General features: G+C 44.4%; 1 long non-coding RNA gene and 1 gene segment (V, D, J or C); one reads left to right on the forward strand and one right to left on the reverse strand.

Annotated features, from left to right (window-relative positions):
• LOC115652928 overlaps positions 1-24,876 on the forward strand; it is a 547,780-nt gene that overhangs the window by 250,553 nt on the left and 272,351 nt on the right.
• LOC115652939 overlaps positions 8,634-24,876 on the reverse strand; it is a 147,815-nt gene continuing 131,572 nt past the window's right edge. For both annotated transcript variants that reach the window (XR_004000780.1, XR_004000781.1), the window contains exon 3: positions 8,634-8,737. This is a non-coding gene — a long non-coding RNA (uncharacterized LOC115652939). The remainder of the gene's footprint in view (positions 8,738-24,876) is intronic.

A 24,876-nucleotide genomic window follows, 5' to 3' on the forward strand; every position in this document is an offset into this window, starting at 1 on the left:
GCTCACCTCTCACAGTGATACAGACCAATACAAAAACCTCCCTGCCCTCTGCAGCGTGCATGTCTGTTTCTGTTTGTGCAGATATAACTCTGAGGTTTTCAAATGTTCTGTCAAACGTGAAGGAAGAGGGTCACTTATTCTATATCTAACCACACAGTAAAAAGATCACCAAAAGACTCAAAGAGTTTATATAATCATATGGACACTTGTATATACAGAGAGCTGAGGGCCATTACATTTTTTTCCTGCTTAATCCTCACTTTATCCCAGTGCCCCACAGATACTTATCTGTGTTTCAGTACAGATGGTTCCCAACAGCTGACAAGCCTATGTATCTTTCACAATAGAATGGCTTCTTCTTATAACAAACAGACTTCATTCTATTTTACAGAACTTGTCCAAAACCAGAATTCCCATTTGATTGGAAATGTCAAAAGTTTCCTGTGAAATAAAAATTCCAAAGTTTCATTTTGGAAAAATCAAAATGTCTTTTTTATTTTGATAAGTTTGAAACATGGTTTTAAAACTTTATTGACTCAAATTGTAGGAGGGGATAACATAAAAGTTCCAATGATAAAATAAAAACAAAACATTTCAACCCTATCAAAGGAAATGCTTCAGCCTTATCAGAACAAAGCATTTTGATAGTTTTCTGTTGAAAATTTCGACAACTAAAATGTTTCAATTTCCTCCAATCAGCATTTTCAAAATGAAAACTCTCCCATCAGAAAAATGTTATCCAGCACTTCCCTTAGAAATACATTTCCAATATGGCCTCAGGGTTTCCTTTCATTTCCATAGATCCTCAATGATACCCATTGAGAAGGTCTCAGAAATTTGGGGATTTTTAAATGGTGTAATGATCAGGTACCTGGTTGCTTGCAGAGTATGGTAAGACTTTGTGATCCAGATTCTCAAAGGCCTCTGTGGGAGCAAATCCCCAAAAATATATGAACCCGTCATAACTGTCCTACTCAGATCTGAACCTTAGAGTTCAGAACATGAGAAGCTAGCATGAGACCTCCAAAGCTTAATTACCAGCTTAGATCTGACAGCGCTGCCACCAATCAGGAATTTTAGGGCCTGATACCCTCTGGTCCCCCCAAACCTTCCCAGGGGACCCCAAGACCCAGATGTCCTGAGTCTCACCACAAAGGGAAATAACCCACTTCCGTTCTCCCTCTTCCCCTCCAAGTGTTCCCTCCCCGGGTTCCTGGAGAGATATACAGAAGCAAGCTCCGTGAATCTAAACAGAGGGATTCCACCCTCCCTATTTCCAGTCCTGGAAATAGGTACCGAGAGAGAGCTAATCTCTCCTCTTCCTCCCTCACCCAGAGGGTATGCAAAGTCAGGCTAGTAAATCTAACACACACAGATTTCCCCCTGACTTCTTCCTCCCACCAATTCCCTGGTGAGCACAGACTCAATTCCCTGGAGTTCCCCACTAAAGAAAAACTCCAACAGGTCTTAAAAAGAAAGCTTTATGTAAAAAGGAAGAAAAATACATAAAAATGGTCTCTCTGTATTAAGGTGACAAATATAGGGTCAATTGCTTAAAAGAAATATGAATAAACAGCCTTATCCACAAATAATACAATTTAACACATTCCAGCAACTACACACATGTAAATACAAAAAAACAAACCTATGGTCTTCCTATCTTTGTACTTACAACTTGGAAACAGAAGATTAGAAAGCAGGAGACAGAAAAATCCTTCCCATAGCCGAGAGGGACAGACACAAGACAAAGGACAAAGAACTCACACCCAAACTTCCCTCCACCCAGAGTTGAAAAAGTCGTATTTCCTGATTGGTCCTCTGGTCGGGTGTTTCAGGTTACTCCTTTCCAGGTGAAAGAGACATTAACCCTTAGCTATCTGTTTATGACACCTGTCTCCTCAGAGCTTTCTCCTGGTACTTCCTTGCTTAATTAACTGTCTTCCAGTTACTCTATGGTGCAGCTCAGTGTGTCAGAAACAGGCTGGGCCCTCAGCCTGTTCAGAGGGCCAGCTCCTCACTGGCAGGACACCTCTAGATTCAGCCAATATGCTGCATCCCTTTGCCTTTGCCCTGGCACAGCCGACACTGATTATTCTAGTGTGAGGAGCAGCAATGGGCAACCCTGAGTGACGATCAGGCTGGGTTAATGGGGGTAAGTCAAAGTGACAGCTGGGGGTTGTCATCACTGTCCTACTCAGATCTAAACCTTAGGGTTCAGAACATGAGAAGCTAGCATGAAACCTCCAAACTTAATTACCAGCTTGGATCTGATATCGCTGCCACCAGCCAGAAAATTCCAGTGTCTGGCTCACTCTGGTCTCCCCAAAACCTTCCCTGGGGGACCCCAAGACTCAGATTCCTTGCGTCTCACAACAAAGGGGAATAAACCATTTCTCTTCCCACTCCTCCCCTCCAAGTGTTCCCTCCCTGGGTTCCTGGAGAGATATACAGATTCAAGCTCCGTGAATCTAAACAAAGGGATTCCACCCTCTTTACCTCCTCCCAGATTTCCACGCCCTGGGTTCTCTAGGATATGTCCTGCTTCAAGTCCTTGAAACACAAGTACCGAGAGATCAAATCTCTCTCTCCCCTCATTCAGAGGGTATGCAAAGTCAGGCTTAGTAAATCTAACACAAAGAGATTTTCTCCCTCCTTCGTTTCTTAGCCTTAACCAGTGAAAAACACTCAAACAGGTCTTAAAAAGAAAGCTTTATATAAAAAGAAAGAAAAAGACATAAAATTGGTCTTTGTATTAAGGTGACAATATACAGGGTCAATTGCTTAAAAGAAAAATGAATAAACAGACTTATTCAAACAGAATACAATTTAACATATTCCAGCAACTACACACATGTAAATACAAAAAAACAATATAAACCTATTGTCTTACTATCCTTGTACTTACAACTTGGAAACAGAAGATTAGAAAGCCTGGAGATAGAAAAATCACTCTCAGAGCCGAAAGGGTCACCGAACCAAGACAAAGAACAAAGAACTCACACCCAAAACTTCCCTCCACCCAGATTTGAAAAAGTCTTGTTTCCTGATTGGTCCTCTGGTCAGGTGTTTGGTTCCCTTTGTTAACCCTTTACAGGTAAAAGAACATTAACCCTCAGCTATCTGTTTATGACAGGGGTGGGCACTGGTGTCCTGCCTGTGCAGCCCCAGTGATGCATCGTTATTGAAAACTGCCCCCACAGGAGACCCCGGCGGGTTCAGTGTACGGGAATCAGGAGAGGAATCTGATGTGTTATAGCCCGGGATCAGGGCTCCTACTGCTGTGCCAGAGTAGCCCCTACAATGGTTCATTCCAACAACTGGCTCACTCCCACCCACAGCTTTGCACGTGCATCCCAAGGGGCTTTGCCAGAGAACAGCAATGGAGGGAGGGCTGGAGGCTCCCCTGCTCTGCTCACACAACACCCCTATAGCTCTCAGGCTTGGGAACCTACCATGTCACGGAGGTAGTGGGTGTAGGGCACAGACACAGCAGGCAGTGTAAAAACCTGGCACACTGATGCCACTTGTCAACCTCTCTGTGCTGCGTAGGCACCCCCAATCTGAGCATGCTCAGACATTCGGTGAGCTCTTCCCAGATCTCATGTCAACCTGCCTGTGTGTGCCCATGAAGCCTCTGAGAACAGCCATCGTTGTAGGCGTGAAAAAAGCTACCAGCCCTGGTCCAGAGGATCATGCAGCTACACGCACTGCTGCTTCCTTGGAAGCTTGGCTGTATGAGTACAGTGAGAAAGGCTTAGAAAATGAATGATTGGAAAGAGACTCTGCTGATTGGATTTAAACCCCACACAAGAAATGACTGAACGACTTTACCTTTTCTTACTTGTGTTTAAAGGTGCAGCTGGCTTGGCTACTCATTGTTAAGCAGATGACTGTTGTTACTGCCTGCGTCCTGTAAAGCTAACTCTGGCTGCTTTACCATCTGGATCATGCAACTGTATTAGAGTTATGACACTCAGTAACAGCTACGCTACATTGAAACCATCAGGTCAGATATTTCAAAGCTCCTCCCTGGCATTAACATCTGGTCATTTACATCATTTAGCTCTCTCTGCATATTCACACATGGCTGATGGTCCTTCACTGAGCTGCTGAACATATAAATGGTTCCTTTCTACTACACGCTTCACTGACAAACATTTCCAACCACACAGAAGCAAGATGATCTCAAAGACTCCCCTTCTCTGGCTGCTGCTTTTTGGGATTCAGGGTAAGAAACAGACAACGTTCAAGGAGTTAATAGGGAATCAAACAAACGATAAGGAAAAACGGCCATGGCTTATTTATTTAAATACAGTGCCAAGTATATTTTCTAGTTCACTTTTCCTGTTCAGTTTAAGGTGTTTCAGTGTAAAGCTTTGAACAATGTTAATGTCATTTTCCCATTTACCAAACTGCCAGTTTTCATCTTCTCTCTCCAGGTTCCAGTGGACAGACTGTGGTGACTCAGACTCCAGAATCTCTCTCAGTGTCTGTGGGAGAGACCGTCACCATCAATGCAAAGCCAGCACAAGCATTAGCTACTACATCACTTGGTACCAACAGAAATTAGAGCAAGCTCCTAAACTCCTTATCCACAGCGCTTCCATCTGTCCCTCTGAGATCCCAGACCGGTTCAGTGGCAGTGGGTCTGGCATTGACTACACATTCACCATCAGCAGGGTTGAAGCTGATGATACTGGAGATTATTACTGTCTCCAATATTACGGTACCCATCTCACACAGTGATACAGACCAAAACAAAAACCTCTCTGCTCTATGAAGTGTGCAGCGTAATAGACACTAGTACACACAACTAGCACCACAGTCAAGTTTTCAAATGTTCTGCTACAAGAAAAAGAGGAGGATCACTCCTCCCATCCACTTGAATAGTTTCAAACTCTGCCACTATATTGCTCAGCAAGAGCTGAGTGTCACTGGTGAAATTTCACCATCGTATTTCCAATTAGTTCGATCATTTTTAGAAATCCAACCTTCTTTGTGAATTTTCTGGGTTTGTGATGCTTGGTGTTCAGCTAATGACAATATCCCTGTAATAGATTTTATCTTAAATTACTAAAATGTACTCTCAGCCTTAGTCCATCTTATTTGTTTTCATTTATTTATTGTATTACCGTCTGTAGCAGGGTGGGCACCCCACATGGCTTATATAAATAGTGTCTTGCACTCCAGAGTGCAGCCCCAATATTGGCCTATTTGGCAAGAGGCCAAATGTTGCTAGTTTCCAGAAGCAAACAGAAGCTGTGTAGCTAAGCAGCTAGCGCACGTGGGCTGGCTGCACTAGACGTGCCTGGAACAACAACATCTAGTGCCCTCCTCACTCTGAAGAACCCGAGGGTGGTTGTGTCCTTCATAGATGTTGGAATCCTGCTACACTGGCCCTGACAACCCAACACGTACAAGTGGAGCATGTGTCTATTGTCCAAAGGGGGATCTTTTTTTCCACCAGGACCTCACAAGATTTAGAAGTCTTGACCCAAAACAGGCCCCCAAAGAACTCTTGTGTTGGGGATCCAGGACACATATTCTATGTCTATACTGTGCAGTAATATTCTCCTCTGCAATATAAATGTAGCTTGTACACACCCAGACAGAAACTACATTAAGATGGAGTTCTGGCTGCAAGTACATGTTCATGATTTAGGGTAAAATACATTACAGGTGAGTTGTACTTGTACCCAAAACAAGTATTTTAATCCTAGAAAAATCAGAGATACATTTTTAAAAAATTGAAACATGTTATGTTATGGAAATACACAAATAAGGGCACCAAAACAACCTAACTCTGCATTGTAATGATGCAGTGAAATTGACATATGACTGTGATTAAAGCACTTTAGTGTTTGAGGATCCCAGATTAGATTAGAAAGATTTTTAAAGACACTTTGAAGTTTGTCATATTCCCCACCCACCCCCATCGTAAGGGCATAGTTGCAGTGGTTTGGATGCCTTAACCGTATTTTTCTTATGTTAGAGTGTTTGGATTTCTTTCTTAAATGTAAACCTTAATTCCTTTGTTTTATATGCTTGGGTCTGGGTTAAGTACAACAAGCTTGTAATGTCATTACTCTTAAATTAATGATAAGTACTAACAATCTTAACTCTAAATGTAGTTTTTGTCTGTGGTGTGAGAGTGTGTGTGTGTGTATAAATTTCGTACATGAACACTAAAACAAACCCACAGCCAGTGCCACTATACAACATTAGTAAGGATATGTAGATATGCAATATGACCCTTCATTTTATTTTACTTAGGTTCATAGGTTTTTAATGCCAGAAGGGACTATCCTAATCATCTAGTCTGACCTCCTGACTAATATTGGCTATAGAACCTGGCTGATACATTCTGCATCAAGCCCAGAACTTCTGTTTGAGCAACAACATATTATCTAGAAAGCTCTACAGTCTTGATATCAGAGGGCATTTACGTGTATCTCAGAGCAGGCAGAGCAACCAGCCAGTTTGCATAATCAGAGCAGCCAAAGTGCCCTGATAAATCTGGCCCTTGATTTGTAATTGACTTCTTGGTTCTGGGGGCTGTTAGTGAATCTGGTGCTGTCTGAAAGAGGCAGGGAGAGCCCAGTCATAGAATATCAGGGTTGGAAGGGACCTCAGGAGGTCATCTAGTCCAATCCCCTGCCCAAAGCAGGACCGATCCCCAACTAAATCATCCCAGCCAGGGCTTTGTCAAGCCTGACCTTAAAAACCTCTAAGGAAGGAGATTCCTCCACCTTCCTAGGTAACCCATTCCAGTGTTTCACCACCCTCCTAGTGAAAAAGTTTTTCCTAATATCCAACCTAAGCCTCCCCCACTGCAACTTGAGACCACTACTCCTCATTCTGTCATCTGGTACCACTGAGAACAGTAGAGATCCATCCTCTTTGGAACCCCCTTTCAGGTAGTTGAAATTAGCTATCAAATCTCCCCTCATTCTTCTTTTCTGCAGACTAAATAATCCCAGTTCCCTCAACCTCTCCTCATAAATCATGTGCTCCAGCCCCCAATCCCTACTCCTTGAGTCCCAATGTCTGTGCTCTTGAAAGTTTTCATGACTGCATGCCAGCATGACCAACAGTGCTTGAAACATTCCAGGGTGCTGCTTCCTCAGCTATACTATGCACTGATGTTGCACTACCGGGGGACCTGATCAGGAGCATGGGGGGAGAGTGTATGACGGTCTTTACTCTTAAAGTAGCAAACTATTTATCAGGTGTCCTGGGTTCCCCAGGTAACAAATGGGGAACTGAGACACAGCAAGATTAAGTGACTGTCCAGGGTCACACAGGGAGACTATGGCAGAGCCAGGAACTGAACCCAGATCTCTAAAACACCAGTCTAGTAACTTAATAACAAGCCCATCCTTCCTTAATAAGGGCCCATGTGCTATCTGTACAGTACACGGGTCTCCTGGTGTCTGATGAGATAATACCTGAGGGTTATGGTGATCACACAGAGGTACAAATGCTGCCCTGGCCTGAACTCTGGCCATGGTGTAAATATCGCTAGGCCCGGCCATACTGCCATAGTCTGAAAGGCCTCACATTTGAAAACTGGCTCCACAACATCAATCACAGCTTGAAACATGTGACTGGGGGCTAAAAAGGGACACAGATATGAGAAGGGAAAGAAGCACCAGGCCTGTAGCACCACACTCCTTGGAGAGCGCTACAACATCTGCTTTGTTGGCAGGCTGTTCTCAGATTAAATTCTGTGAACAACTCTGCCATTGCCCAGCAGGTGGCACTATTATAACACAACATTGCAGAGCTGGCGCTTTCAGGTCAAACAGGCCAGTTGGACTCTGAAGGATTCATTGGTACAAGTTGACTAAAGAGGAAGGAGAACGAATGAGTGACTGAGCTTCCCTGAGCACAAATTTCAAAAACATCTATAAGGCCAGACTGGGAGTCCCACAACTGAGCCCTTACTGACATGAGCAGTTCCAATGAAATACATGGGGTTACCTATGAGATTAACGACTCCCCAAGTGAGGAAAAGGCTTATGACTTGGCCCTACTTCACTAAATTGTATAGATGGGCTTGTGTTCAAACACAGGGAAATTGCAGAATGAATGGACACCTGCAGCCTGCTCTGCAACCCATTGAAGAGTTTCCTTGTTAAAGAATAAATCTACCACTGTAACCACCTTATGCCAGGTAAGCCTCAGTCTGGGCACCTGAATACTAGAATAGTGAATACCTACGAATACTTCTTTCATGTAACCGCTGCATGAAACAGACAACAAGCCAAAGATTTCACAACAGCTTTCCTGGGGCTATAATCCTGGTGACTTCCAGGTTTTGACACTCTTGCATATTCACACAAGTGACTTTCCCCTTTCTGAGCATTTACAAATGTGTGGATTTCCACTATGTGCTCACTGACAAGCATTGCCAATCACAGACAAGCAAGATGATCTCACAAACTCCTCTTCCCTGGATGCTATTTGATGTCTGGCTTCAAGGTTAGAAATAATACAAATGTAAGAATTGTTGCATTGATGTATTAAATCTATTGTATTGTAAGTTAGTTTCCACTCCTCAGCTGAAACTTAAATTGTGTTTCAGCGTAAATCTTTGAGTATTTGTGATGCCATCATTCTCTTATCCCATCCTATTTCTGCCTCTTTTTTTTTCTATATCCAGATTTCAGTGGGCAGAACGTGCTGATTCAACAGAATCCCTGTCAGTGTTTCCAGGAGACACAGCCACTGTCAACTGCAAAGCCAGGGTGAGCTTAGCAACAACTTAGCTTGGTACCAAAAGCAACCAGGACAAGCTCCTGAGCTTCTCATTCATAGTGCTCTTACCCTGGCCTCTAGGCTCCCAGCCTGGTTCAGTGGCAAGGGTGCTGGCAATGGACACACTGATTACACTCTCACTGTCAGCAGTGTGGGAGCTGATGATGCTGGAAAATATCACTGTAGAGCTGTACAATGACTGGCCTCTCCCAGTGACACAGGCCAATGCAAAAACCTCCCTGTCCTACACAGTTTGCTATGCTTGCTAGCCTGTGTAACTGCATGATCTTTTCGCCGTTATCTTTGGCTTCTCTCTCCTATATTAATTTCCACTTGTTTCATTTGGTCAACACTCAAAACACTAGATTTTAAGATGAGTTGTTCTTTAAAACCAATTTAATCAAATAACAGGTTCTTCTGATCCTAAAGGACCAGCCACACACCCAGGTCAATATACAACTTAGATCTTACCCAAATATTACGCTGTTGCCAATCCTTTAGTATCTAAAATCTAAAGGTTTATTTATAAAAAGGAAAGAAAGAAAGAAAGAAAGAAAGAAAAGAGTTAAAATTGGCTAAAGGAATCAAATATATACAGTAAATGCAATGTACTTGGTTCAGGTTTATAGCAGCGATGGAATAAACTGCTGTCTTAAGTCAAGTCTTTGGTGATTCCAAATCACTGGAATGTCCTCAGTCCATTGGTTAGAATGCTCCCATTAGTAGAAGTTTATAGTCCAGAGGCTGGAGCTGGATAGAGGCAAAATGGAGGAGGTTCCAGGGCCTTTTATAGCTTCTGCCATGTGGAGGGAAACCCATTGTTTCAAGCAAAGTCCACAGCAAAGCTACTGGAAAATTACAGATGACAAGATGGGAGTTTGGAGTCAGATGGGCAAGTCACCTGTGCATTCCCGATTGCGCTTAGTCATTGCAGGAAGCCATTACTTATCCTTCAGATGGAATGGCCACTCAATATAGATGGCCATTTCCCATGGTTCATTGTGAATTAAGTGTCCCTTGATGAGTCACTTAATTTGAATACTCCCTTCAAGATGGGCTGGCTAGCTACCTTGTGGGCGTTACTCCAGGAGCAAACATTTGAAATCCAGGTATGGAGCCAATACTCATAACTACAAATACAGAAATGATATATGCATACAAATAGCATAATCATAATCAGCAAATCATAACCTTTCCATAGACATCTCATATGCCATGTTTTATCAAGATTTGTTGCAAATATATAACAGCGGTTGCAACAATGATCTATATGGTCATATTTTAATCAGATCACGTCACACTCCCTTCCAGAGCTGGCCATCTCTATCTCTGCTGCAGGGGGTGGAGATCATGACTCACAGTCACTACCTGGGTACTTAGCAGTGCTAGCTCCAGACATCCCTTGGGTTTGTGTTGGTCAAGGACTGCAACTGTATCCAGCCCTGCAGGGGAGGCTCCTAGCACCCCCCATCCTTGCACACCCACGGAGGCACCAGCAACAATCTGTCCCCAAGGAAGGTCCTTAGAGTCATAAGAATTTGGATAGGTCATCAGCCCAACTATCTGCTTGGACAAGGACAATGGGTAGAATCCATGAATATTTTCATGGGCGGGGAGGAAAGTAACTGAAAGGTAAATTGAGATAAAGGTTTTGAAAACTGCTGTTAAAATACCTGGGAGAATTTAACTGCTTAGATACCCAAAGCCACAAACAACATTCCTGGTGCCCTCTCTACAGATCATTTTCTGTTATTCCATCCATAAAACCATCCGTGCAGCAACTTGACCTCGTACGTCACTATCACCAGGTTACAGAGACCAACACTGAACAAGAGTAACAGGAAATGCCCTTGTAACTAAAATACAGTAAATTTATATCAACTGATTATTTGCATAATCACTCAGGAGGGATGTCACCTGGGCTGCTGAGTATTTATAAATGGCCCCATTTTCACTCATGGTGAGCTGTTTAGCATTCCCCACTGTGACCTGTCAAGATGCTGTTGCAGGCCCAACTTCTCTGGGTACTAGTGCTTTGGATTCAGGGTGAGCATTATGAATAGATATGAATCTATTATATCAACAGGGAACAGACTTCATAGGCAATAAAATGCTAACTAGGTTTAAAACAATACTGCAATACTTATTTTACAAACTAGTGTTAAGTAAATTCTTAAATGAAAAATGCATTTAAATATCCAGCGGTAATTAATTTTAATAATGTGCCATGATTACATGTATTCTCTTTCCATTTCCAGACTCCTATGGCCAAATTGTTTTGACTCAGACTCCAGAATCCCTGTCAGTGTCCCTTGGACAGAGAGTCACCATCAACTGCAAAGCCAGTACCAGTATTAGCAGCTACTTAGCCTGGTACCAACAGAAATCGGGACAAGCTCCTAAGCTTCTTATCTATGATTCTACTAATCGTGCCTCTGGGATCCCAGACCGGTTCAGCGGCAGTGGGTCTGGGACTGATTTCACTCTCACAATCAGTAAGGTTGAAGCTGAAGATGCTGGAGATTATTACTGTCAGCAACGCCAGAGTGTCCCTCTCACAGAGATACAGACCATTACAAAAACCTCCCTGAAAAGAGAGAGAGCTCACTGCTTACTGTTTCTCACAGCTGTGACCAGGAGGGCGAATTTGATCAATGAATGCAAATGAGAAACAAAAAGTCACTCAGAATACACTTGACATTTTATACAACATCTAAAATCCCAAAGTCATCAACAAACACACCCAGGAATCAGTTCCCCCTCTACTGAAATCCAGCTCCACAGGGGTGAAAGCAGCAGTACAAGTAGGGTGGTATGGTACAGTACACCACAGCAGCAAGATATTTGTAGCTGGTACGGTGTATTGGAAAGAGGAGGGGCAGAAGGTGGGGCTGCTGGGTGACCCCACACCCACAACTCCTCTGGCACAGTGGTACTGCCCCCAGCTGTCGTGCAGGGTCTTCTCTGGTCTGTACAGCAGCCAGCCCCACTGGAGGACTCTCCCTGGAACCGCAGGGGGGGAAAGGAGCAGAACCCCAGCCCTGCCCCCTGCCCTTCCATGGAGCTGCATCTCCTCCAGCTCCAGGCAGCAGCTGTGCTGGGGGACAGGGCTGAGGGTGGTACAGCAGCAGCGCCAGAGGAGCTGTGGGCATGAGGTTGCCCAGTGGCCCCATGTTCTGCTCCTTTCCCTGCTGCAGTTCCCAGGAGAGCCCTGAACCTCAGGACTCTCCAGGGTACCACCATGGGCAAAGGAGCAGGGCTGGGGCAGTACAGAAGCTGTGCTGGGAGACGGACAGACAGAGCCTCCCCCCCGCCCCCGAGGTAAGGTGGGTGGATCATGGGGAAGGGACGGAGAGAACATGGGGACCCTGGGCTGAAGGCGGGGCAAGGAGGAGCCATGTGGAAGATCATGTGAGGTCACGTGCCCCCTAAGAGGTTGCGGGGGAGAACATGCCACTAAGAAATGGATTCCAATTGCGCCACTGAAATTCAATCCGGACTGTTTTATCATTAGATCTACAGGGAGCATTTTCAATAGGCAGGAATTAAACTCTGCCCCAATACTGATACCAGTATTAATCCCTGCTATTGCAAAACTTGCTGTGGGTTGTTTGAGGACCTGGAATGGTCGTGGGTTTAGTGCTTTAGTGCTATATTGGGGCATTCTGTGCATCGGATGAGGCACACCCTGTATTGTGATAGGCGCAGATCTCAGGGGTATGGTTCAGGCCAATTCAATTTAAGCCACCTAATAAAAATGAATGTTTGAAAACTCCAGAGGGGGAGGCAGTTGTCATGAGCATTGAACATTCAGAAACAAACACCACTTTTTCCCTGTGCCACTCAGTTCCTTTATAAAAGCATTGGCTGGGGCTTCATGGGTATCACTCCAGAGCTGCATCATACACTCATTTTCTCTGGGTCCTTGGTTTTTGCATTCCTGGTAAGAAATAAAAGCCAACCCAGGCTTTGAGGCAATATGGAATCAGAGAGGAAAAATCTAAAAAGATGGACAATATAATATCACAGTACTTTATAAATTACACATTAATACATTCTTAACCTAGAAAGGACTGTAAATACCGTCCTGAGTTTTACATAACTAATAATATGTCAGGTCTGTATGGCTTTTCTTTCTCAATCTAGACTTCTAAGGAGAGATTGTGACAACTCAGGGTCTAGAAACCTTGACAGTGTCTCCAGGAAACTATCAGCTGCAAAGCCAGGTCCCACACTACCAGTTACATGGCCTGATACCAACAGAAATCAGGGCAAGCTCTAAAGCTCCTTATATATGGTGCTTTCTCCCATCACTCCTGGGTTCCCACCCGGACCAGTGGCAGTGGGTCTCAGACTGATTTCACTCTCACAGTACGTGCTGCTGAAGCAGATGATGCTGGAGATCATTATTGTCAGCAAAGCTGGGACTGGCCACTGTCACAGTGATCAACAGATCAACACAAAAACCTCCCTGTTCTCCATGGAGCTTAGTGAGCTCCCCTCTGCGGGTGTCACAGCTGGGTGTCAAACTATCACCCTTTCACTGACTTCATGGCAAATCCAAACAGGAAAGATCTTGGGTCACTGACTGATTCTGCAATTGAAAACAGAGACAGCGTGACAAGCTCTCTGAACGGCGTCACTGCTCAAGAGGAACAAGGGCAAAGTAAAATCCGACTGCAGCCTGGCCTGCTTGGTGTGTAGATACAGCTCAGCTGTTTGTAAGAAACTCTAATACCCTCCTTACTACTAGGCCAAATCCTCTGCTCTTTCATTACCCTGCATTTGTGCGTCAATACAACTGTCATACAAATACAGTCAAAGACTTTAAGACCAGAAAGGACCACCAGATCATCCGGTCTGACCTGTACATCACAGGCCATCAACCCACCCAGTACCCGCACACTAAACCCAACAACCAAAATTAAACCAAAGTATTACAGCCCGCAGCTGAGTACTATAGCTGAGTAGTATGTAAGATATATAATATGTTTCCTGTTGCTGGGCCAAATCCTCGGGAACTTCCTTACCCTGAGAAGAAAATAACAGCCTTACAGGATCCTGTCTTCTGACATTGGCCAATGCCAGGTGCTTCAGAAGGAATGAACAGAACATGCAATCATTGAGTGATCCATCCCCTGTTGTCCACTCCCAGCTTCTGGCAATCAGAGGCTACAGAAACTCAGAGCTTGGGGCTGCATCCCTGACCACCTTGGCTAAACATCATTGATGGATCTGTCCTTCATGAACTTACCTAATTCTTTTATGAATCCAGTTAGACTTTTGGCCTGTACAACATCCCCTGGCAATGAGTTCCACAGGTTACCTGTGTGGTGTGTGAAGAAATTCTTCCTTTTTTTTGTTTGTTTTAAACTTAGGGCTATTAATTTCATTGGGTCATCCCTCGTTCACATGCTGGGGTAGATAACACTTCCCTATTAACTCTCTCCACATCATTCTTGATTGTATAGACCTTTATAATATCCCCTTTTAGTCGTCTCTTTTCCAAACTGAAAAGTCCCAGTCTTTTTAATCTTTCCTGATATGGAAGCTGTTTCATACCCTTAATCATTTTTGTTGCCCTTCTCTGTACCTTTTCCAATTCTAATATATATTTTTTTGAGATAGGACAACCAGAACTGCACACAGTATTCAAGTTGTGGGGAAAACATGGATTTATATAGAGTCCCTGTGTTTTAGCCCTGCTAGCAGTGCCCTTGCCAAGTTCCTGTACTGGACAGTGAACTTGTAAGCATCTGCTTTAGCACATGGCCTTACTTTAGTTCACAACTTAGCTTGGTTTTGCTGACTGAGATTCAGGCCTCAGTTCTTGCACCAGGCCCCGTGCTCCAGACTCTCTCTACCTCTACCACATGCATTACTTTGCATTTATCAACACTGAATTTCACCTGCCATCTTGTTGCCGAGAAACCCAGTTTTGTGAGATCCCTTTGCAATCTGCTTCATACGTAACTATCTTGAGTAGTTGTGTATCGTCTGCAAATTTTGCCACCTCACTGTTTACCCCTTTTTCCTGATCATTTATAAATAAGTTGAACAGCACTGGACACAGTACATATTCCTGGTGGGCAGCACTATTTACCTCTCTCCAGTCTGAACACTGACCATTTATACCTACCCTTCGTTTTCTGCCTTTTAACCAGTTACTGATCCATGAGAGGACCTTCCGTCTTATCCCATGACAGCTTACTTTGCATAAGAGTCTTTGGTGAGGGACCTTGTCAAAGGCTTTCTGAAAGTCCAAATATACTATTATCATTGGAACCACATATTAGTTGACCTCCTCAGAGAATTATAATAGTGGTGAGGCCTGATTTCCTTTTACAAAAGTTGTGTTAACTCTTCCCCAACAAACAGGGCAGCTCCAGGCACCAGCCAACCAAGCACATGCTTGGGGCGGCACCTTGGGGCGGGGCAGCGCTCAGGGGGTTTTTTGTTTTGTTTTGTTTCAGCTGGGCGGTGCTCGGAGGGGGTGGGGGCTTGGGTGGCGTGGTGCGGCGCTCAGGGGGGTGGGGGGCTTTGGCGGTGCGGTGCAGCACTCGTGGGGGCGGGGGCTTTGGCAGCATGGTGCTTGAGGGGGGTGGGGGTTCGGGCGGCGCAGCGCTCATGAGGGGGGGTTACAGCGGGGCAGTGCTCTTTTTTTCTGCTTGGGATGGCAAAAAAGTTAGAGCCAGCCCTGCCAACAAATGGTGTTCATCTGTGTTTCTGATAATTCTGTTCTTTACTATAGTGTCTATCACTTTGCCTGATAATGAAGTTAGGTTTACCAGCCTGTAATTGCAGGATTATGTTTTTTAAAAATTACTGACACCTTAGCTATCCTCCAGTCTTCTGGTACAGAAGCTGATTTAAGTGACAGATTACATACCACAGTTAGTAATTCTGCAATTTCATATTTGAGTTTCTTCAGAACTCTTGGATGAATCTTGGTCTTGGTGACTTACTACAATTTAATTCATAAATTTGTTCCAAAACCTCCTATACTGACATCTCAGTCTGGGACAATTCTTCAGATCTGTCAACTAAAAGGAATGGTTCAGGTGTAGGAATCTCCCTCATGTCCTCTGCAGTGAAAACCAATGCAAAGAATTCATTTAGCTTCTCTGGCATGGCCTTACCTTCCTTGAGTGCTCCTTTAGCACCTTCATCATCCATGGCCCCACTGATTGTTTGGCAGGCTTCCTGCTTCTGGTGTACTTAAAAAAACCTGCTATTAGCTTTTGAATCTATCCTCACATTTAAAAGAGCTAGTCACATTATTCATGGGGAAAATTAGTTATTGCAAATTTGGGGTAAAATTTTCCCAGGCACAAGGCAGATTAATTGGCATTTTGAGAGTTTATATGAAGCTTCAGTGGTTCATAGGCCTTGTTCTGGCCTCCTCAGGGTGAATTTCACCCAGAAACATTTTTTATTTGTTTGTTTGTTGCTCTGCTGGTTTTTTGCATTATTCATGTTCCTGAGGCCTTTCCAAATGGATCCTGCAAACTAGTTTTAGCCTATGGATCATATATAAGCTTTTCCCCTGGACTAATTGTTCTTCATGGTGAACAAGTGGTCACGTGAGTCATGTAGAGATGGCTGTATCCCTGGGGCTGCTGACCTGACTATATTATTCATATTTATCTATAATTCACTAAAAACCTCTTTTTTATTTCACCTGCCACCGTCACAGAATTGTCAGTAAACAGTGCCACAGAATCCAGGGATCTGCCCCAGGATTCAGGTCAAGCTTGCAACAGAGTACATAGGGCTCCATGCAGACGGCTCTGAGAGGAGAAAATGAGACCTGTTTATTCAAACTTGACTTTTTATCTGTAAATGTCAATTTCCTTAAAGAATCTTTTCAAACGTGTCGTTTCCTTTTACAGTCAGTGAGAAATATCTCCACATCCCCACTACGGAGCCTGAACACAGTCCTCAATTACAGCCAGATTCTGACAGCCTGACTCACATTGAGTAGTGTGCTACTCTTTGAACAGTCCCAATAATGTCAGTAGGACTATCTGAGGAATCTGGCCTTGTGGTAAACATAATATCACAGATATCAGCTCTTTCGGGCATCCAAATCCAGCTACTCCCAGACACATGCTAGGGATTTTTACATAGTTATGCTTATTTTGCATATCCATGCATGACTGGCATTTCCCTGTAGCTGAGAGGCGTTATAACTGCTACATGTCACAGATCATGGTGCGTTGAGCAGCAGCTGTTAGTCCGGAGCTCTCAAGATGAGGTCACACACACTGCTCATCTTGGTGATAATTTTCTTTATGAAGGGTAAGTGCATTAGATTAGAATTCTAAAAATATTTATAAATAGAGGGACAATAAGCTACAGCGTATCATCAGAATAAAGGTAAGGAATGACTTGTCAAACAGATGCCAATTCTTATTTATATGCTTCTGTATGTTCTGTCTACATAAAGAACAGAATTTAAATAGTTGCATATGAAATAAAATACTATGACAATTTAAATCCTTACACTATCAGCTACAACTACAGACACACCTGGATTTATGCTTTGATTTCACATACAGATGCCAGCGGAGACATTGTGATGACCCAGACTCCAGAATCCCTGGCGGTGTCTCCAGGAGACAGAGTCACCATCAACTGCAAAGCCAGTTCCAACATCGGCAGGGAGATAGCCTGGTACCAACAGAAATCAGGAGACGCTCCTAAGCTTCTTATCTATTATGCTTCCACTCGTCCCTCTGGGATCCCAGACCGGTTCAGTGGCAGTGGGTCTGGCACTGACTACACATTCACAATCAGCAGTTTTCAAGCTGATGATGCTGGCAGTTATTATTGCCAACAGGACTATGGCTTCCCTCTCACACAGTGATTCAGGCCAATACAAAAACCTTCCTTGGTGATGGTTCGTTACTTCTATTGAATCTCTGTGTTTCAGTTACTCTGTCAGAGTTTTTCCAGGTTTCACAGCTCATCAGTGCAGAACAATATTAAACACACTGACTTATACATAAATTATTACACCATATAGTAATGTCTCCACAGAGTTCAGATAAATCAGGTTCGTAAGCACCTCAGTAAACCAGGAGACCCCAGGTTGGAGGCTGTGGAAATAGTCTACATTTTGTTCCATTTATAGTAAACAAAACATCAGAAGTTGGGCTCATGAATAACTTAGAAACTTCTACAGAAATGTAGAAACTGTTAACCACTGAGCTGACTTCCTTCAGAGTTTGGAAGTGCAGTCTTCCCACACCCAAAAATAATGACAAAAATGAAGACAGCAGGTCCCCTGCTCTCTACCTAATCTGTCCATCCGTCCTTTCAGCCCCCCATTCATCCATCTTTCTGAAGCACCCATTGTGGCATTATCTAAGCGTGTACTATCCTACCTATCCCTTCAAAGCTGTGGAAGGTAAGAGGAAAATAAATGCCCAAAATACTTGATCGTTTATAGGGGGCCTCTAACATGGGCTTAGAACATCCTGCAATGTTTTAGCAATGCTAGTCTGGGATCTATTCTTCTGGTTGACAATGGAATTTTGTGACCCCCTGGGATCCCTGGGGAGATGGCAAGTAACTCCTGAGGGTTAGGAAGCGGAAAATGGAGTCTTCTGCTATTGTTTGTGTTTCTGATTTCTGTACCTATCTATTTAAACAGTTTTTAAAACAAAATATCTATCCCCCATACTCTACCTGACACCCGATCCCAGCACTCAGGGAATTCTGCCCTGCTCTTGTCAGGCATACAATATGAGAGAGAAATACCTTCTTTCTCCTTTGGCCATGATGGTCCAGCAGTTAGGCTTGGTCTAGGCTGCAGAGGACGTAGCAGCTATAGGGATCGATCACTATTGAGCGCCTCCCCTGGGGAGTTTGCCCTGCACAGAGAGAATAGGTTCACTCAGCCACTACTGCTCTAAGTCTTCTCCTTTAGGGCACAGAGGAGCTCACTGAGGGTATGTCAGGGAGACAGAACCTCCCCTCAGGCCACACAGTGACAGCAAATCGTATTTGTGGTCTCTACTCCAGCCTAAGGATGGGGGCAAGTTCTGTGGTCCTAGCATCCTCACTCCATGAAGGGCAACAACTGGTGGATCAGTGAACTGGTAGATCTGCCACACACACACACCCTCCCGCCATGGAACCAACAACACATGGAGCTCCTGCAGTATTTCCCTCCAGGGTGCACAGGGGCTATGTACTCTGAGACCCTGTCCCTCCCAGAATAGCAAAACCGCAGCAGCTTACCTGCATCTGGGCTTGTCTACACAGTGCAGGGGACGGCAGGAGTTGCTGATTAATGAAGGGCTGTTCAAACAGTAGACCTGAAGCGCCAGCCCTTATGTGACTAGCCGTGTGGACCAGAACAGACATGGTCCTTGGACAGGCGCACTGGAGGGTTGGGCCGTGCAGGGAGTGTCCCCAACTGGGGTAGCCTGCACAAAGGCCACTCACATGAGCATGGACTTCTCACCCCATCCATCCACCATTGACCAGTCACCCGGAAGGGATGAGGAGGGGACGACACATGAGGGGGAGAGATCAGTTCCACTATAGAGGATGGAGTAAAGGGTCTCCACTCTAGGTCCCTGAGCAGCCCTAGCAAAGAGACTGCTTCAGATCTCCTGCAGGGCCAATGCAGCTGCAAAGCACCCTCTACAGATGATGGACCACCCAGTCCTGGCTGTGTAACAGGGGTCTTTATTAAATGTGACACATTCTTAAATCGTCATACACTTGTGTATTACATTCGTTAATCTGCAGGATCCAACTAATGGAACTGAACAACCCCCTGTGACAGCAGGTGGCAGCACAGACATTTAGACAATTAAATTGCAATTATCGGCATGAACATCATTTTAAAGCTGGGTTTTGAAAATCTAATTTAACTTCAAAAATTAATAACCAAAAGAAAGGTACGTGAAGTAAGGTAAAAGTAATTAACCGAGGGTCTAGCATTCACTCCCAACACCGCAAAAGAGCTGAGGGATTTCCAAAGAACTCCGACACCACTACAGTGTATCATTCAAACGCGAGAACATAGTTACTACAGATAATAAATAATAAGTTACCTGGGTTGGAAATAGATCTTTGTGGAAGGGAAAGCGGAAACTTGTCTTTTTGATTACAGAATTATTTTGCTTCTGGATCCATTAAAATCATAACCGATTTTTGGGGGGAAGGGATGTGGAGAAGAAACTATTTTCTCTACTAGGTTTGTTTATAGGTAGCTGAAAAGAAAAGTTAACTGGCTTTGAACAGAACTGAAACCTAAAAGTCTCTCCTCCCTCCTTCTCTACTCTGACCCCTCTGGGCTATTCCAAGTTAATTGTCATCTAATTGCCCAGTAAAGAAAGAGATAGTGGCAGCAATTAGGCATAGCCCCCACCAGTTCAGGAGTCATTAACACAGTACAAAGATATGCTGCATGCTTTCCCTGTACCCAGGCCTAATGAGAGACTGGGGGCAAGGGAGCAGGGCTGAGCCCCTAGGGAGTGAGCCACAGAGAGCCAGTGCCCAGGAGGCTGAGAGGGCAAGGGGCTGCAGGGGTGTCCCCACTGCTATTTAAAATGCATATCCCGCAGCGGTACCTCTCCATGGGACAGAGCCGGTTCCTCACAGAAGCTTCTGTCCAACAGCTCTTCCTTCTGCAGCTGCTCTTTATGCTCCAGCTCCATCCATGGCAGCTGAACCCCCTGTCCTGACTGCAGCCAACCCCTCATCCCCTGCCCTGCCTCCAGTCAGCCCCACACCCCTTGCCCTGCCCACAGCCAGCCTCACACCTCCTGCCCTGTTTCTAGCCAGCTCCATACCCCTGTATCCAGCCAGCCCTGCACCCCCTTCCCCACCTCAACCAGCCCCGCATCCCCTGCCCTGCCCGCAGCCAGCCCCTGCTGCACCCCCTGCCCTGCCTGCAGCCAGCCCCACACCTCCTGTCTCCAGCCACCCCACACCCCCTGCCCTGCCCACAGCCAGCCCCTCACTCCCTGCCCTGCATGCAGCCAGCCTCTGCTGCACTCCTTGCCCTGTCCATAGCCAGCCCCACACCACCTGTCTCCATCTAGCCCCTGCTGCAGCCCCTGTCCTGCCTGCAGCCAGCCCCACACCCCCTGCCCTGCATGCAGCCAGTCCCGCACCCCCTGTCTCCAGCCAACCCCACACCCCATCTTCAACCAGCTTCGCATCTCCTGCCCTGCCCAGAGCCAGCCAGCCCCACACCTTGTCAGGTTATTCAATTATTTTCATTAAATATGTAGGCTAAATAATGAAATTAATAAATTTTCAAGCCGAATATGTATTAATTCTAATGAACAATGCCACATTATGCAGTATTCATTTTTGAAAGTCTATAATAAGCAATGCTCTGGGGGGCGGGGTGGGGGCAGAGGGCGCAAGGTGGAAGTTTTGCCTAGGGCACAAAATATCCTCGCACCGGCCCTGGGTCTGGCCACAGGGTTATGTGATATGTGGAAAAAGGTGGAAGCGATGAGGGACAAGGAGGAGGACCGACATGGAAGGGAAAGGGAAGGACGAGAGAAACTAGAGAAGGAAGGAGAATTCTCAACAGAAAAAGGGAACAACTATTGCGTTATCTTAAGAGATAGGGTGAACAAGGGTGTCATTCAATTTTAGTTTCACTGGTGATTCTTGTATCCCCATTTCCATCTCCTCTCACAAACTCACTGTGGGAGAAATCCTGCCCCCACTGAAGTCAGTGACAAACCTCCCATTGATGACAAGCGATCCCAGATTCACCCTGTGTCTTTGAGTCAACCCATATTTTGTGTGCATACAAAACTGTGCTTTTTTGTAGCAATGAGTGGTGGGGAGGGAAGGCTGAAGAACATGGATGAAAGCTGATGTAAAAATATTCATTAATATTGTATATACAAAAACACGATGCATTAATAATAAATATTCAGGCTGTTCAAGGACTCAAACAGGTGAACAAATAAACAACCAACTCCACAAAAGGCAGGAAATGCGAGTGAAAGGGAGTCTCAAAAAACATCTTTCAACCAGCACAGTTCTGTTTACTGAGTTGAAACTATTTTGTTAACTATTTACTAAGTGAATCTTCACAGAAGACAGTGGAGATGTATCTGTTTGCATCACTAGGGTGACTCTATGCTTAGTCATTTCCCTTTGTGACTATTAAATGTTTTTACATGTCTTTAGATGTATCTTTGCATCACAACAGGCTACAGGGAAAGTAAATCATTGCACTCAATATCCCCCTACTGCCACCAAATGGCATCACGCAAATGTATCACTTCTTCAGCGGTGGGGATATGTGAAATGCTGAACACAGAAAAAGAGTGTTATTATGGTTAGATGTGCTTAACACTTCTCAGAACAAATGCAGACCAGACCCTGCCCAGAAGATCTTACAACCCATGTTGCTGCTAACACTTGTGCTCGTCAGTAATTTGTCAGTATTGCCTACCACAAACAGTCAAAAATCATGAGACTGGTTTGAAAATTATGAGATTACAAAAATACAATTTGAGTTCTTTAATTTGCCTTCTGGTTTGAGGCCTTCAAGGGGTGGCACATGGATATTTCTCTGCAAAGATTAGATGCTGGGATTGTCACAGGATCAAGTGTCCCCAGGAAAATATCGAATGTCATAAGACTCATGATTAAATAACAAGAGCTGGCAACACTGTTTTCTACATGTGAAAAGAAGAGGAGTACTTGTGGCATTTTAGAGACTAACAAATTTATTTGGGAAGCTTTTGTGGGCTAAAACCTACTTCATCAGATGAATGGAGTGGAAAATACAGTAGGAAGATTTTATACACACACACACACACACACACACACACACACACACACACACACACACACACACACACAGAGAACATGAAAAGATGGGGATTGTGTGTGGGGTCACTGAGTCCATGAGTCACCCTGCGCCTGTAATTCAATGGATCTGCACAGGTACATAATGTTGCTGTTCTGCACATGTGTGACACTAGAAAGCCAAATGCCAGCTCTGGCCACGGCCATAGGTGTTAGCTAAGAATGAGGATGACCAGATGTCCCAATTTGATGGGGCAGTCCTGATTTTGGGGGGCTTTGTCTTATATAGGTGCCTATTACCCCCTTCTCCCTGTCCCGATTTTTCACATTTGCTGTCTGGTAACCCTACTAAGAACTAACAAACTCATAGCTGGAAACCAAAGCTGCTCAAAAGTTAATTTTGTTCAAAATAAGTAATAGTCTTAGAAGGAAGTATTTAGCGTTTACACTCTATGAAATACTTGTAAGTTGCTGCCTGCATTATTCTCACTTGTAAGTTGCTATATTCCACACCATAAGGAAATATATACATTTTGCTTTATAACTTTAAAAATGTTTGCTCTGAACTTGTGAACCCAGGCACAGGAATGCCCCCTCCCACACCCAACCCAACCCCCATTGAGGAGGCCTATCAAGATTAAATGGGCTATGAAGAAATATCACAATACAAAGAATTGGTGAATGGTGCTATTACACCACGGAAATGCTTTGTGCAAGGGAGTTTGTCTCCTGGACTGGAAGGCTACATGTAAAAGATAAAACAGGATCACAAGAAAACAGGGTCATCTCTTTGCTGTTTGAACTGTCATGGGGCAGAGACATTTAGGCAGAGATCATAGAATCGTAGAATATCAGGGTTGGAAGGGACCTCAGGAGGTCATCTAGACCAGTGGTTCCAAAACTTTAACAACCTGTGAACCCCTTTCACTAAAATGTCAAGTCTTGCGAACCGTCTCCTAAAAATGTATATTTCCAGGGATTGTCTCCTTTACCTGAGTATAAATTATAAGAGCAGTTATCTTGGAAATATAAAATTTATTTTTATGCCATGATTATTACACACTATTTATTATTTATCATTACAGTATTTTATTACATTATGAAAATGGCAACACTCTTCCAAGATCTCACTTTCATAGCTTGTGTCACTTTGAATAAGTCTGTTATCAGAGAAGCCTCCTATGTTTCATCAAGAAGTTTCAGCCAGGAGTATCAGATGTGAAACAGCAAGAAGGTATTTAAGAAGCCGACTCAAAGAGTTCCTCCTACACAAGCATTCAGGTCTTGAGCAGTCCAGGCAAACAATGCATATTACAACAGAGCTTAAACTTGTTCTTCATAATAATTTTAAAAACAATACTAGCTGCCTATTTAATTTTAAAACCAGCAAAAAATATCCACCTCCCTTTCCATTTCTTATAGGGAGTCTTGAAGTTTAAATCTCCTCAGGGTGATAGATATGCTTGCTATGATCTGCTTAGCTCTTGGAAGTCCAGGGGCTCCGGACTGCTGGCCCCGTGCTGCCCGGGATCCCTAGGGACAACTCTGTCCGCCATTAGGGAATTTTTTTTCCTGAGAACCCCCTGTAATATTTTGCGAACTCCAGTTTGGGAACCACTGATCTAATCCAATCGCCTGCTCAAAGCAGGACCAACACCAACTAAATCATCCCAGCCAGGGCTTTCTCAAGCCTGTCCTTAAAAACCTCTAAGGAAGGAGATTCCACCATCTCCCCAGGTAACCCATTCCAGTGCTTCACCACCCTCCTAGTGAAAACGTTTTTCCTAATATCCAACCTAAACGTCCCCCACTGACAATTTGAGACCATTGCTTCTTGTTCTGTCATCTGCCACCACTGAGAACAGCCAAGCTCCATCCTCTTTGGAACCCCCCTTCAGGTAGTTGAAGCTATCAAATCCCCCCTCACTCTTCTCGTCTGCACACTAAATAATCTCAGTTCTCTCAGCCTCTCCTCCTAAGTTTTGTGCCCCAGCCCCCTAATCATTTTTGTTGCCCTCCGCTAGACTCTTTCCAATTTTTCCACGTCCTTCTTGTAGTGTGAGGCTCAAAACTGGACACAGTACTCCAGATGAGGCCTCAACAATGTCGAGTAGAGGGGAATGATCACATCCCTCGATCTGCTGGCAATGCTCCCACTTATACAGCCCAAAATGCTGTTAGTCTTCTTGGCAACAAGGGCATACCATCGACTCATATCCAGCTTCTCGTCCATAGTAACCCCTAGGTCCTTTTCTGTAGAACTGCTGCCTAGCCATTCAGTCCCTAGTCTGTAGCAGTGCATGGGATTCT

Source organism: Gopherus evgoodei, chromosome 5 (genome assembly GCF_007399415.2).
Source record: "Gopherus evgoodei ecotype Sinaloan lineage chromosome 5, rGopEvg1_v1.p, whole genome shotgun sequence".
In the NCBI taxonomy this organism is placed as follows: Eukaryota; Metazoa; Chordata; order Testudines; family Testudinidae; genus Gopherus; species Gopherus evgoodei.